Genomic DNA, 15,459 nt, shown 5'->3' on the forward strand with positions numbered 1-15,459 from the left:
AGGAGTGTAGGTAGCCTATAGAAGCTAGAAAAGGCGAGGAAATAGATTCCCCCCCTTGAGAATCTGGAAGCAACAAGCCCTGATGACAACTTTATTTTAGCCTACTAAGATCCACTTCAGACTTCTGACCTCCAGAACTATAAGAGAATAAATTTGTGTTGTTTTCAGCCACTAGGTTTGTGCTAATTTGTTAGAGCAGCAATAAAAAACTAACACATTGCGTGTTCCATTATTTCATTTAACTCTCATAAAATTCTGTGAACTAATTACAATTATTGTATTTAACTGATTAAGGAACTGAATCTTAGGTAACTTGCCCAAATTTTACCTAGCTAACAGGTGCCTGAACCAAGATTCGAAACAATTCTAATTCCACAGTTTACCCACTTAATCCTACACTATGATTCTTCTCTCGTGGGTTGATGTAACCATAAACTCAACATTTCAAATCCACACCATGTATTTAATCCGAAAGAAAACTTCATCACTAGGGTCTTGTTATGGTATCAACACATGAAGCACCTGGTATGGACTGTCGCCCTTGTAACTCAGAATGAATGGGAAGAGGGTGTAAAACTGTAGGACAGTAACTAAAAGCAGGAGCAAGACTAGGAGTTCTACACCTGTAGTTGTGAGCAATGAAGCAGTGAAGCATTCTGACAGCTGCTGATGACAAGCAGATTGGCTGCTACAGACATCAGACTCCATGAATGACAACAGAGTTTTCAGTAATGGTTCCTACCAGTACAGCCCATTTTCCAGTGTTGACAGACTCAAATAAACATTCCCATTTCCAGTGACTCATTGCGCAGAAACAATTTAACATTTGGACTGCCCCATAGAGATCTCTCTACTAAAGAACATTAAAGTATACTACACTTTTGTTATTAATCACTTAAAAGATGTTTTTTCCTTCTGATTTTTATTGGTTTTCATGGAGATATCCATTGATTAATACCTCACATTCAACATGAATCTGCTCAGATGTCCCTACTCCAAGTCTCAAGTTTTAATTTCTTCCCAATCAATTCTCTTTCTTCTAGGAGACCTGCCAAGATTGCAACTTATGTTTTAATTCTGTGACCTATACAGTTAAATTTTGTGCCTAATTTTCAGTAGCTATAAGAAATAAGATATTCTTCTAAGATCTGTCTGATTCTCTGATAATGACTTTGGCTGAGAGTTCAAAGACCTGAGTTTCAATTTCTTCTGTGAGTACTCCTGTGCACCTCATGCCACAATGCTTATAGTCACATTGCTGTCATTCAGTAAGCAACTACTAATGCACTCGACTATTAGGTACTTTAACACAATCAACAGCAGCAGAAAACCATAATAATCCTGATAACACTCCATACCATGAGTCACTAACCTCCCCTTACACATTTGTACACAACTCAGCACTGCATTTAGGCTCAAGTAGAACCAAGCCAATCATCAAATCTCTTCTTTGAGATTCTTTTCTCCTGAGACTACTCCTAGTGCCAATGCTATATTGGTCAGGAGACAGAAGACAGAAACTATACCAGTTATTGGAACAGAGAGAATCTAATATAAAGAAATATTAGCCCCATATGGGAAAATTAAAAAGGCAAAAAGGGAATACCTAGGAATCCTGGAAATAGTCATTACCAGAAGTGGTTATCACTCTTAACAGCCATGGGGCAAAGGGAAGAGGTTATAATGACTAAAACTTAGATGCCTGGAGAGATGGGGGCCAACATGGCAGAGAAGTAGGAGGAATCCATACTTCCTGCATCTCTCAAACAAAGAAGTATAGAAGCCGAAGGACTTTGAACACCAGAGCCTGGGAGGAAAAGAGACTGAATCTACTAGGAAGAAAATGGGAAACCTGGAAAAAAGATAGGTGGGTAACTGCGAACTGGGGGAGAAAAAAAACAAAAGGCCTCATGGGCATGGAGGGGAGGGACCCCCTTCTGTGAAGAGACAAAGGGAAGAGAAAGAGCAGCAGGGAAGTGCAGGGCTGCATCTGGACAGGAGAAAGACCTCGGACTGAGACTGAGAGCGATCCAATCTCTGACTTCGGGGCTTTCTTCGGACTGGAGCCGGCTCCCTGTTCGCGCACCTGGGTAGGAGGGAAGCCAGCCCTGGGGGCGGTGGTAGGTCGGGGGCTTAGTTCACAGCTGGAGAAAGTGGTTCCCTCCCTGGAGGGCTGTGCGACAGTACAGAGCTGCCTGCGTGCGCCACCCCCGGGCACAGTGGCTGGGCCGAGGGCACAGTCTGCAGGAGGATAAGGCGGCCATTTCCCTGGAGTGCTGTGGGAAAAGACAACGCCTGCCTGTGTCTGCCTGCATTCACTCCCCAGGAGCTAGCGACAAGGTTGGGCGTGGGGGGGGGGGGGGGGGGGTGGGCTCAGTCCCATTAGGAGAAAGCAGTCTTCCCTGTAGTGTGGCGGCACAGACAAACCCAGCCGGGACCACATATCGGTGCACTGAGAGGCGCTTCCCCAGAGCCAGAGCACACAGAGCTGGACTTTGAATCCTAGCCAAGCCCAAGGTCAGGGGAGTTGGCAGAGCGAGAAGGACCACCCGGTCTGTGCCCCAGGCACAATTAGGACGACTCAAACGGAGTTCCCTGGGTGGGCTCCACGGAGAAGAGACTGGGGGATCACCATCTCTCCCCCACCCACCACCACCACCACCACCACCACCACCACCACCACCAAAGCGGGGCCACAGGGGTCACTCCTGGGGCCCATAGTAAAGGTGGGTTCAGATTACACCAAACCACGCCCCTTTGCGTGGGTAACTGTGTATCCACCAGAGCGGCACAGACCCTGTGGACAGCTGCAACCTACAAGCAATGCAGCATTGCCTGGATTAACTCTAGGTCAGTTCTGGATATATACATATATTCTCCCCACCTCCACCCCCACCCCCACCATTTCTCCTTCTTATCTCTTCCCTCCCATAGGCTGGATACTCTGGTCATTGGTCTGTCTAAACAGACAAACTTAATCCATTATCTTGATACATGTTCTATACCTCCTTCTTTACACTCCCTTCTTTCACTCTGAAATAATCAAGCCATATAGTTTCTCTGTCTAGGTAACTTTATCTTTGTTTAATTTTCCCCGCCTCCTTCTTTATTTTCCTTTCTCTCTCTCTGGATTAAGACTTTTAGTCTCTCTGCCTAATCAATGATTCTTTTTTCTCCCACCAACCCACACTTCCTGTCGTTTCTCTCTCCGTATGTGCTCCTCCATCAGCACCTGACTCCACCATCTTCTTTACTTGTAGTCAGTGTTTTGGGGTTTTTTGTTTTTAGTCTTTAGGCTTTTGTTTTGTTTATTTGTTTGTGTTATTTGTGTGTTTACATGTTTTGGTCTCCTGTTTGTCTATCTGTTTTCCTTTACAGGGCTACTCCAAGGAACAAATCAAAGCACACCTGAATCCAAAATATCACTACAAATAGGGTAATAAAATAACCACAGTCACAACAACAGAGAGCAAGTAACAATTCCCGAAAAAACCTCCTAAAGGGCCAGGCCCTGGACAGTGTATGACCTTCCTTTAATATAGCAGTGCTTGCAGGTGCAGAGCATACAACAAGCTTTTAAAATGCATAAGGGACAGAAAACTAGCCAAAATGACAAAATGGAAGAATTCTCCACAAAAGAAATTCCAGGAAGTAGCAACAGCTAACGAATTGATCGAAATCGGTTTAAGCAATATACTGGAACAAGAATTTAGAATAATAGTCATAAAATTAAAAATTAGAATAACAGTGATAAAATTCACTGGGCTTGAAAAAAGCATAGAGGACAGCAGAGAATCTATTGATAGAGATCAAGGGACTAAAAAATAGTCATGAGGAATGAAAAAGTGCTATAAATGAGGTGCAAAATAAAATGGAGATGGATACAGTGCGGATTGAAGACGCAGAAGAGAGAATAGGTGAATTAGAAGATAAAATTATGGAAAAAAGAGGAAGCTGAGAAAAACAGAGATAAAAAAATCCAGGAGTACGAGGGGAGAATTAGAGAACTAAGTGATTCAATCAAACAGAACAATACCCATATCATAGGAATTCCAAAAGAAGACGAAAAGAGAGAGAAAGGAGCTGAAGGTGTACTTGAACAAATCATAGCTGAGAACTTCCCCAATCTGGGGAAGGAAACAGCGTTGAAATCCAGGAGGCACAGAGAACTCCCTTCAGATGTAACTTGAATTGATCTTCTGCACAACATATTATAGTGAAATTGGCAAAATACAAGGATAAAGAGAGAATTCTGAAAGCAGCTAGGAATAAATGGGCCTTAACATGCAAAGATAGACACATAAGGGGGGTAGCAGACCTATCTACTGAAACTTGGCAGGCCAGAAAGGAATGGCAGGAAATCTTCAATGTGATGAACAGGAAAAATATGCAGCCAAGAATCCTTTATCCAGAAAACCTGTCATTCAGAATAGAAAGAGAGACAGAGGTTTTCCCAAACAAACAAAAACTGAAGGAATTCATCACCACTAAACCAGCCCTACAAGAGATCCTAAGGGGGACTCTGTGACTAAAATATCACAAGGACCACAAAGTACCAGAGACACCAATACAAGCATGAAACCTACAAATATCACAATGACTCTAAACCCATATCTTTCCATAACAACACTGAATGCAAATGGACTAAATGCTCCAACCAAAAGACAAAGGGTATCAGAATGGATAAAAAAACAAGATCCATCTGTTTGCTGTCTACAAGAGACTCATTTTAGATCTAATAACACCTTCAGATTGAAAGTGAGGGGATGGAGAATTATCTATCATGCTACTGGAAGTCAAAAGAGAGCTGGAGTAGCCATACTCATATCAGACAAACTAGACGTTAAATTAAAGGCTGTAACAACAAGTGAAGAAGGGCATTATATAATAATTACAGGGTTTATCCATCAGGAAAAGCTAACAATTATAAATGTCTATGAGCCAAATATGGGAGACCCCAAATATATACAACAATTAATCACAAACATAAGCAACCTTATTGATAAGAATGTGGTAATTGCTGGGGACTTTAATACCCCATTTACAAAAATGGATAGATCATCTAGACACAGGATAAATAAAGAAACAAGGGTTCTGAATGATACATTGGATCACATGGACTTGAGAGATATATTTAGAACTCTGCATCCCAAAGCAACGGAACATACTTTCTTATTGAGTGCCCAGGGAACATTCTCCAGGATAGATCACATACTGGGTCACAAAACAGCCCTTCATAAGTATAAAAGAACTGAGATCATACCCTGCACACTTTCAGACCACAATGCCATGAAACTTGAAATCAACCACAGGAAAAAGTCTGGAAAACCTCCAAAAGCATGGAGGTTAAAGAACACCCTACTAAAGAATGAATGGGTCAACCAGACAATTAGAGAAGAAATTAAAAAATATATGGAAACAAACAAAAATGAAAATACAACAATCCAAACGCTTTGGGATGCAGCAAAGGCAGTCCTGAGAGGAAAATACATTGCAATCCAGGCCTATCTCAAGAAACAAGAAAAATCCCAAATACAGAATCTAACAGCACACCTAAAGGAAATAGAAGCAGAACAGCAAAGACACCCCAAACCCAGCAGAAGAAAAGAAATAATAAAGATCAGAGCAGAAATAAACAATATAGAATCTAAAAAAAACTGTAGAGCAGATCAATGAACCCAAGAGTTGGTGTTTTGAAAATATAAATAAAATGAATAAACTTCTAGCCAGGCTTCTCAAAAAAAAAAGGGAGATGACCCAAATAGATAAAATCATGAATGAAAATGGAATTATTACACCAATCCCTCAGAAATACAAGCAATTATCAGGGAATACTATGAAAAATTATATGCCAACAAACTGGACAACCTGGAAGAAATGGACAAATTCCTAAGCACCCACACACTTCCAAAACTCAATCAGGAAGAAATAGAAAATCTGAACAGACCCATAACCAGCAGAGAAATTGAATCAGTTATCAAAAATCTCCCAACAAATAAGAGTCCAGGACCAGATGGCTTCCCTGGGGAATTCTACCAGACATTTAAAGCAGAGATAAACCTATCCTTCTCAATCTGTTCCAAAAAATAGAAAGGGAAGGAAAACTTCCACTCTCATTCTATGAAGCCAGCATTACTTTGATTCCCAAGAGAGATTCCTGGAAAAAAAAGAGAACTACAGGCCCATATCCTTGATGAAGATATATGCAAAAATTCTCAACAAGACACTAGCAAATTGAATTCAACAGCACATAAAAAGAATTATTCACCATGATCAAGTGGGATTCATTCCTGGGATGCAGGGCTGGTTCAACATTCGCAAATCAATCAACGTGATACATCACATTAATAAAAGAAAAGAGAAGAACCATATGATCCTGTCAATCGATGCAGAAAAGACATTTGACAAAATTCAGCACCCTTTCTTAATAAAAACCCTCCAGAAAGTCGGGATAGAAGGAACATACTTAAAGATCATAAAAGCCATTTATGAAAAGCCCACAGCTAACATCATCCTCAGTGGGGAAAAACTGAGAGCTTTCCCCATGAGATCGGGAACATGACAGGGATGTCCACTCTCACCGCTGTTGTTTAACATAGTGTTGGAAGTGCTAGTATCAGCAATCAGACAACAAAAGGAAACCAAAGGCATCAAAATTGGCAAAGAGGAAGTCAGGTTTCACTTTTTGCAGATGACATGATATTATACATGGAAAACCTGATAGACTCCACCAAAAGTCTGCTAGAACTGATACATGAATTGAGCAAAGTCACGGGGTAAAAAATGAATGTACAGAAATCAGTTGCATTCTTGTACACTAACAATGAAGCAACAGAAAGACAAATAAAGAAACTGATCCCATTCACAATTGTACCAAGAAGCATAAAATACCTAGGAATAAACCTAACCAAAGTCGTAAAAGATCTGTATGCTGAAAACTATAGAAAGCTTATGAAGGAAATTGAAGAAGATACAAAGAAATGGAAAAACATTCCATGCTCACAGAATGGAAGAATAAATATTGTCAAAATGTCAATACTACCCAAAGCAATCTACACATTCAATGCAATCCCAATCAAAATTGCACCAGCATTCTTCTTGAAGCTAGAACAAGCAATCCTAAAATTTGTATGGAATCATGAAAGACCCCAAATAGCCAAAGTGATATAGAAGAAGACCAAAGGAGGAAGCTTCACAATCCCAGACTTTAGTCTCTACTGCAAAGCTGTAATCATCAAGACAGCATGGTATTGGCACAAAAACAGACACATAGACCAATGGAATAGAATAGAGACTCCAGAATTGGACCCACAAAAGTATGGTCAACTAATCTTTGGCAAAGCAGGAAAGAGTATCCAATGGATAAAAGACAGTCTCTTTAACAAATGGTGCTAGGAGAACTGGACAGCAACATGAAGAAGGTTGAAACTAGACCACTTTCTTACACCATTCACAAAGATAAACTCAAAATGGATGAAGGACCTGAATGTGAGACTGGAAACCATCAAAACTCTAGAGGAGAAAGCAGGAAAAAACCTCTCTAACCTCAGCCACAGCAATTTCTTACTTGACACATCTCCAAAGGCAAGGGAATTAAAAGCAAAAATGAACTATTGAGACCTCACCAAGATAAAAATCTTCTGCACTGCAAAGGAAACAATCAACAAAACTAAAAGGCAACCGACAGAATGGGAAAATAAATTTGCAAATGACATATCAGAGAAAGGACTGGTATCCAAAATCTATAAAGAACTCACCAAACTCCACACCCGAAAAACAAATAATCCAGGGATGAAATGGGCAGAAGACATAAATAGACACTTCTCTAAAGAAGACATCCAAATGGTCAACAGGCACATGAAAAGATGCTCAATGTCGCTCCTCATCAGGGAAATACAAATCAAAACCACATTCATATACCACCTCACGCCAGTCAGAGTGGCTAAAATGAACAAATCAGGAGACTACAGATGGTGGTGAGGATGTGGAGAAATGGGAACCCTCTTGCACTGTTGGTAGGAATGCAAACTGGTGCAGCCACTCTGGAAAACAATGTGGAGGTTCCTCAAAACATTAAAAACAGATCTACCCTATGACCCTGCAATAGCACTGCTAGGAATTTACCCAAGGGATACAGGAGTGCTGCTGCATAGGGGCTCATGTACCCCAATGTTTATAGCAGCATTTTCAACAATAGCCAAATTATGGAAAGAGCCTAGATGTCCACCAACTGACGAATGGATAAAGAAGATGTGATTTATATATACAATAGAATACTTCTTGGCAATGAGAAAGAATGAAATCTGGCCATTTGTAGCAACGTGGATGGAACTGGAGAGTGTTATGCTAAGTGAAATAAGTCACAGAGAGAAAGACAGATACCATATGTTTTCAGTCATATGTGTATTCTGAGAAACTCAACAAAAGACCAGGGGGGAGGGGAAGGGGGGAAGAAAAGTTACAGAGAGGGAGGGAGGCAAACTATAAGAGACTCTTAAATACTGAGAACAAACTGAGGGTTGATGGGGGATGGGGGGAGGGGAAAGTGGGTGATAGGCATTGAGGAGGGAACCTATTGGGATGAGCACTGGGTGTTGTATGGAAACCAATTTGACAATAAATTTCATAAAAATTATAAATTTCAAATGGTAAATAAAAAAAATAAAAAAGAAAAAGAAAAATAAGATGCCCGGAGAAGGGACCCAAGGACCTGACGCTCATGATTTCTGAGGAGGGGTTCTGGTATCTCTGAGTGGTCATTATGGGCTGGTTCTTCAGGCATTAGGAAAACTGTGATTTTGACCCACTACAGCTACAGGAAGAAACTGCTGCTGCTGAAGTGAAGGAGCATTGCTGGGAAGGTACTGACAGGAGCAGGTAGCAGACCAGCAGACAGGGAGGATTCAGTACCTCCCTTCCTTCTTCAGCCTTGCAGCTTCCCTCTAAGCACCCTGCTGGCAGATCCTAACAGAGAGACAGCTAGCCTGCAAGGTAGAAAGGTTGTTTGCAGTGTCCCAGTTCCAGCAGAGAGGCAGTCGCTAAGTAACCGGCACATGATGTGATGTTCATCCATTCGTTCATCAAATATTTTTTAAATACCTACTATATTCCATACACTTGTAAGCACTGAAAAAAAGAACAATGTCTCTGCTTTTATGGAGCTGACATTTTGGCAGGGTGGAAACAGATAATAAACAAATAGACAAATATTTAATATTTTAGGTGGTAATAAGTGCTTTGAAGAAAAATAAGTCAGGGTAAGAGAATGGAGACAAATGGGGTCAGAAGCACTATAGACAGAAACAATACAGATAAAGCATGGAAAGTTAAGCCATATTGCTGGGGTTTGAATCCTAGCTTTGCTTCTTACAACTCTACAGTCTTAGGCAAGTTACTTAAAGCGTCTGTATCTCAATTGTGCTCAGTGTCAAAATGGAGATAATGATGACAATAAAAACACTGACCTCATAGGATTGCTATAAAGATTAAACAAGTAGATATCAACAAAGTGGCTAGAATATAGCGTCATATTATTAGAGTGGATAGTTTATCGTCAAGAGCTACAAAAAGCTACCACTTTTTGCTACTACCAAGTGGGTGGTGGAGGGATATAAAGTAAAAGAAGAGATAGATGGAATGGAAGCAGCCATGAGGAACAAAGAAGACACTTGCCTCATCTCTAGACCAGTGGTGTGGCTGACCCTCTCCCTAAGGAATGTGGTGGAGGCCTCCTCAGAACAAAGGAAGGCAATGTGGCCCAATCGACTCCTATACACATATGCATAGCTCTGACAGACTCTGTAACTTGTGTCCAATCAGACTATATTCACCATATAGGGGGGACAAGGAGGTAGAAATTGCATAAAAGGCTATACCCCTGTGCTAAGGGCTAAGCTTTTCAGGCTCGAACCCACTGAGCCCATACCAGCACAACGAATTAAAGTTGCATCCTTGGGGCACCTGTGTGGCTCAGTCGATTAAGCATCTGACTTCAGCTCTGGTCATGATCTCACAGTTTGTGAGTTTGAGTCCCATATCGGGCTGTGTGCTGACAGCTGACAGCCTGGAGACTGCTTCAGATTCTGTGTCTCCCTCTCTATCTGCCCTCGCCCACTTATGCTCTGTCTCTGTCTCTCAAAAATAAATAAACATTAAAAAAATATTTTAAGTTGCATCCTGGACAAAAAAAAAGGGGGTGGGGGCGCTTGGTGTCCCATCTGTCTGCGAGAATCCTGCTAAATTTCTTGACGGCTCATGTCCAGGCTTGCATCCAGGATTCAGAGATGGTGCAGTGCATTTCCACATCCTTTGTCACTGGGATATAAACCTCAGAAAGCCAGAAGTAACTTCACCTGGTGCCAGTGGACTGCTGATCCATAGGAGATTAGTCCCTCCCAGAATGCCAGGACAAGGACCTCAGATGTACAGTGGACTGGAGAGGCCCTGGAAACAGCTCAGGGAGCATTGCCCATCAGACTGGTAAGAACCCAGGTTCATTTTGGTAGACCTGCCCCTAAGAGGCAGAAGGGAAGCCTGATCACCTCCCAGAATTGACCCAGTAGTTCCACAAGGAATGAATCCCCACCTCCAAGGTACTGAGCTCTGGGCAGCATGTTGGAGTTGGTGTGTGACTATGTGAATGAGACAGACAGCAGAAGGCTTCCAACCTGACCAATGGGCCAAAGCGAGTATTGAGTCCCAATCCATGGTTCTGTGGTGACCTCATATGGCTTAAGGCAGTGTCAGACTTCCTCAGGAATCTGATCTGGGTCAGGGCTTGATACCTAACCCGCCAATGCTAAGAGAGGAGAGTAGCCCAAAACGAGTGTGCATCCTCTCCAAATTAGTCCCTCCCTTCCCCCCTTTTTCCTCTCTTGCACATGAAAGTTGTCCATGAGGTGGAGGAAATGGGTGGGAAGCAGCGTAAACTAACTCCCCTAGAGTGTATGTGGAGGAATTTCAAAAAGGAATTCAGGAGATTGTTGTGTGAAATTAACTCCTAGAAAGCTCTGGACATTCTATGAAATTGATTGGCCATTGTTTGGGGTCAGCTGGCCTTCTGATGGCTCACTTGATAAGGAACTAGTTGGCCAAGTGTTCAGGGTTGTGGTGGGGGATCCAGGCCACCCTGACCAATTTCCTTACATTGACTGTTGGCAACACCTGATCCTATCCCGGCCACCTTGGCTAAAAGTCTATATTGAAGAGAACTATAAAGTTATGATGGCTCTTGTCACAGCTTCCTCCAAATGCTGACCAAAAACTGAAAAATCCATACTGTCAGGAGAGCCTAAGGAGACCCCACCACCATCTGCCCCACTGTATCCCTCACTGCCACCTGTGCTTCCAGCTGCCCCCACTGCCAAAACCCCACTGGAGCTTGCCCTTAGCCCCAAGACCTCACCACTTCCAGCACCACCAGCCCCTCCAGATGTGACTGGCTCACCTGGTCCTAATCCCATACACCCCTTTTGGAAAGCAACTAGATGATCAGTCCAGTGAAGACAATCCCTCCCTTCAGCAACACTGGGGAGCCCTACAGATGCCACTGAGGGAAACTAGGGGATCTGTCTATTATGGTCAGGAAGGCAAGATCCAAGGATGTCAGTGTGTTTTGTGTACCAACCCTTTACCACTAAGGACCTCCTAAATTGGAAGCATCATACTACTTCCTATATGGAGAAGCCCCAGGCTATGATTCACCTAATGCAGTCCATAATTCAAATCCATAAACCTACCTGGATGGACTGCTGCCAACTCCTCCTGACCCTCTTCAACATGGAGGAACATCACTGAATTACCCAGGCAGCCCTAAAATGGTTAGAGGAGAATACTCAGCTGGAACACTAGACACCCAGGCTTATGCTTGGGCTCACTTCCCTAGGGAGGACCCAAACGGGACTCAAATGACTCAAGTGTAGATGGAGGGCTCACAAGGAGTGAACAGTATCAAGCCCTTCTAAACAGCATGAAAAAAGGGAGGGGAAAGGCCATAAATATAAGTAAAACCCTAGAAGTGCTTCCAGGGACCCGAGGAGAGCCCAAGCCAGTTCCGTAAGAAACTATGTGAGACATTTCATCTCTATACCCCCTCTGATCCAGAGGTGCTGGTTAAAGCAGGGACAGGACCAGGGCCAACAAGAGGAACATTGGGGAAGATCATCTCACCCAGGACCAAAGTTAGGACACAACCAGTATGCTCACTGTCAGGCAGGCCACTGGAAAACTGAGTGCCCCCTGTGGCTGGGTAATTCTCAGCAGGGCCCCAAGCAAAAAGAAAGAGGTTGTGTGCTCCAGGGCCTGTACTAACCAGCATCACCTGGGGCCCCTGAAGATGATTTTGTGGGGCTAGCCACCATGGAGGACTATGAGGAGGACTAGTACAGACCAGGCTCTATTTGGTCAGGCCCCCAAGAGCCTATGGTCCAAATGAATGTGGAGGCGGGGCACCCAACGACTTCATGGTAGATACTGGGGCAGAATACTTGGTGGTGACTCAACCTGTGGGCCCCCTCTCACAGAGACAAGCCACCATTGTGGGGGGCCACAGGCAATCAGATGCGCAGTCCCTCCTGCTGCCTTGGTGGTGCAGTTTAGGTGGCCATGAAGTCATCCATGAATTTCTGTACCTCCTCAGCTGCCCCATGGCTTTAATGGGCCAGGACCTGTTAGAAAACTGCAGGCCCAGATAAATTTCAACTCCCATGGACAAGTTGCTCTGACCCTACAAAGCTGGAAGCAAAGATTATGACTCTCATGATTCCCCAAAGGGAAGAATGGCACTACTATAGTGTCATGGAGGAGCCACAACAGGGACCTGAGCTTCCCTTCAGAGTACTGGGGATGTGGGCTGAGGATGACCCACCAGGACTGGCCAGGAACATACCTCCAGTAATTGTAGGACTAAAGCCAGGGGCAGAGCCCATCCATGAAAAACAATATTTCATCCCTCATAAGGCACAGGTGGGGATAAAGAAGCACCTGGAGAGGCTCCTAAAATACAGGATCCTCTGACCCTGTTGGTCATCTGGCCAGAAGCCAGGCACCAGTGACCATCTGCCCGTCTAAGACCTGCACGAAGTAAACCAGGCCACCATCACTCTTCACCCTGTTGTCCTGAACCCTCACACTCTCTTGGGTCTTATCCGCACTGAAGCTGCCTTCTTCACATGCCTAGACCTCAATGATGCCTTCTTCTGCATCCACCTGCCCCCCGCCCCCAGAATCAACTGCTCTTTACCTTCCAGGAGGAGAATCCTGAAAATGGTGACAAGAGCCAGTTGACTTGGACCAGATTGCCTCAGGGGTTCAATAACTCCCCCACCATTTTTGGCACTGTATTCACCTCAGACCTAAGAGCCTTCCCAGCAGATCAACATGGCTGTGTCTTGCTTCAGCACATAGATGACTTACTGCAGCTGGAAGTTCTTGGGAGGACTGCATGGAAGGAAGTCAGCAGCTCCTTACCATCCTATGGGAAACTGGCTATAACGTCTCAAGGAAAAAGGCCCAAATCTGTCAAAAGAAAGTCAAGTACCTTGGCTTTCACCTCTCCCAGGGGCAGCGCCTACTCAGCCTGGAGAGAAAACAGGCCATTTGTTCAATCCCGGTCCCATTGACCCGATGTCAGGTTCAGGAGTTTCTCTGGGCCACAGGTTTCTGTAGAATCTAGATAACTAACTTCTCAGTCTTGGCCAAACCCCTTTATGAGGCCACAAAGGGAGGAGAGCAGGAACCTCTGTTATGGGAGCAAGTACAGCAATGAGCCTTTGAAGAGATCAAATAGTCCCTCACTGACACTCCTGGTCTGGGGCTCCCAGACATGCCCAAGCCCTTCTTCTTGTACCTTCATGAACTACTGGCATCATGGTGGGAGTCAGTCCTAACACAGATGTTGGGGTCATGGCATCACCCAGTGACATATGTCTCAAGCAGCTTGACTCTGTTGCCCAAGGCTGGCCATACTGCCTACAGGCACTTGCAGTCTTCTTAGTGTGTGAGGCTGACAAGTTAACTATGGGACAAGAATTGACAGTCTGAGTGCCACATTCAGTATTGACATTAATGGAGTACAAAGGACAATACTGGCTAATCAAAGCCCAGATGGTCAGATATCAGGGAATGCTATGTAAGAACCCACGCATTCACCTAGAAGTAGTGTGGACACTAAACCCTGAAACCCTACAGCTTGTCGGGCCAGGTCAACCATATCATGACTGCATTGAAGTCATGAATGCGGTGAGGTGTTCTCCAGTCGACTAGACTTAAGAGACCAGCCCCTCAAGGACCCTGATGCTGAGTATTTCACTGCCAGTAGCCTTTTTTTGAAAGAGGGAAGATGCCTTGTAGGGTATTCTGTGGTAACCCTGAATTCTATCACTGAGGCCAAACCCCTGCCAAAGGGGACTTTGGCACAGAAGGCAGAGCTCATCATGCTAACCTGGGCCCTCCAACTGGTGGCAGGGATACGTGTTAATATGTATGCAGACTCTAAGTATGCTTTCACCACCTTCCACATATATGGGGCTTTATATAAAAAGAAGGGTCTAATAAACTCAGGAAGAAAAGATATAAAGTGTGATAAGGAAATCCTTGAACTCTTAGACACTGTGTGACCCCTAAAATATTGGCCATCATGCATTGTCAGGGACAACAAAAGGGAGACACCATGGCTGCACAGGGAAACCATAAGGCAGACCGAGAGGCAAAGCTTGCGGTCTCCAAAGAAACAGCAGAATCAGCAGCTTTAACCGCTGCACTGTTCCCTAGTCCACTGGCAGAATGGGACCCTAATTACAACATGACAGTACCTCTTTTAAGACTGAAAATGGAAGCTACCTCCCAGGTGGATGGTGGGAATTTGAAAACAGCTGAGTAGCAATTCCTGAGGCCCTGGCTCCAGCTTTTGTCAAGCAGTTCCATCAGGAAACCCATATTGGCTGGACAGCTCTCAAGACTATGCTGAGCGGACATTTCTACATCCCTCGACTCTCCAGCATTGTCTGAGCCGTGTGTGAGCAATGTGAAATGTGTGACCAGAATAACCCACGTCAGGGACCCAAGGCTGCCCCTGGGGTGCAGAGTGTCTGGGAAGCCCCATTTGAAAAATATGATGGTGGACTTCACTGAGCTGCCCCAGGTCCGAGGCTGTAAATATCTGTTGGTCTTTGTGTGCCCTTTCTCAGGGTGGGTGGAAGCCTTCCCTACTTGCACAGAAGAGGAACATGATATGGCCCGACTTCTTCTATAAGAAATCATTCCTCGATTTGGGATCCTTATCGCTATGGGATCAGATAACAGACCAGCGTTCCTTGCTGAGGTGGTGCGGCTGGTGGCAAAGGGGTTAAAGATCACCTGTAAGTTACACACAGCATTCTGACCCCAGAGCTCCAGGAAGGTGGAACAAATGAACCAAACCCTGAAGCTGCAATTAAGTAAAGTATGTCAGCAAACCCACCT

General features: G+C 44.1%; 1 long non-coding RNA gene across 1 annotated transcript in view; it reads right to left on the minus strand.

The window, feature by feature from the left end:
- LOC122222492 overlaps positions 1 to 13,631 on the minus strand; it is a 76,447-nt gene extending 62,816 nt beyond the window's left edge. Inside the window, exons 1-2 of the long non-coding RNA XR_006203785.1 lie at positions 13,538 to 13,631; positions 11,739 to 11,811 (exon numbers count right to left, since the gene is read on the minus strand). This is a non-coding gene — a long non-coding RNA (uncharacterized LOC122222492). The remainder of the gene's footprint in view (positions 1 to 11,738; positions 11,812 to 13,537) is intronic.
- Positions 13,632 to 15,459: the final 1,828 nt, after the last annotated feature.

Source organism: Panthera leo, chromosome B3 (genome assembly GCF_018350215.1).
Source record: "Panthera leo isolate Ple1 chromosome B3, P.leo_Ple1_pat1.1, whole genome shotgun sequence".
Lineage (NCBI taxonomy): Eukaryota > Metazoa > Chordata > Mammalia > Carnivora > Felidae > Panthera > Panthera leo.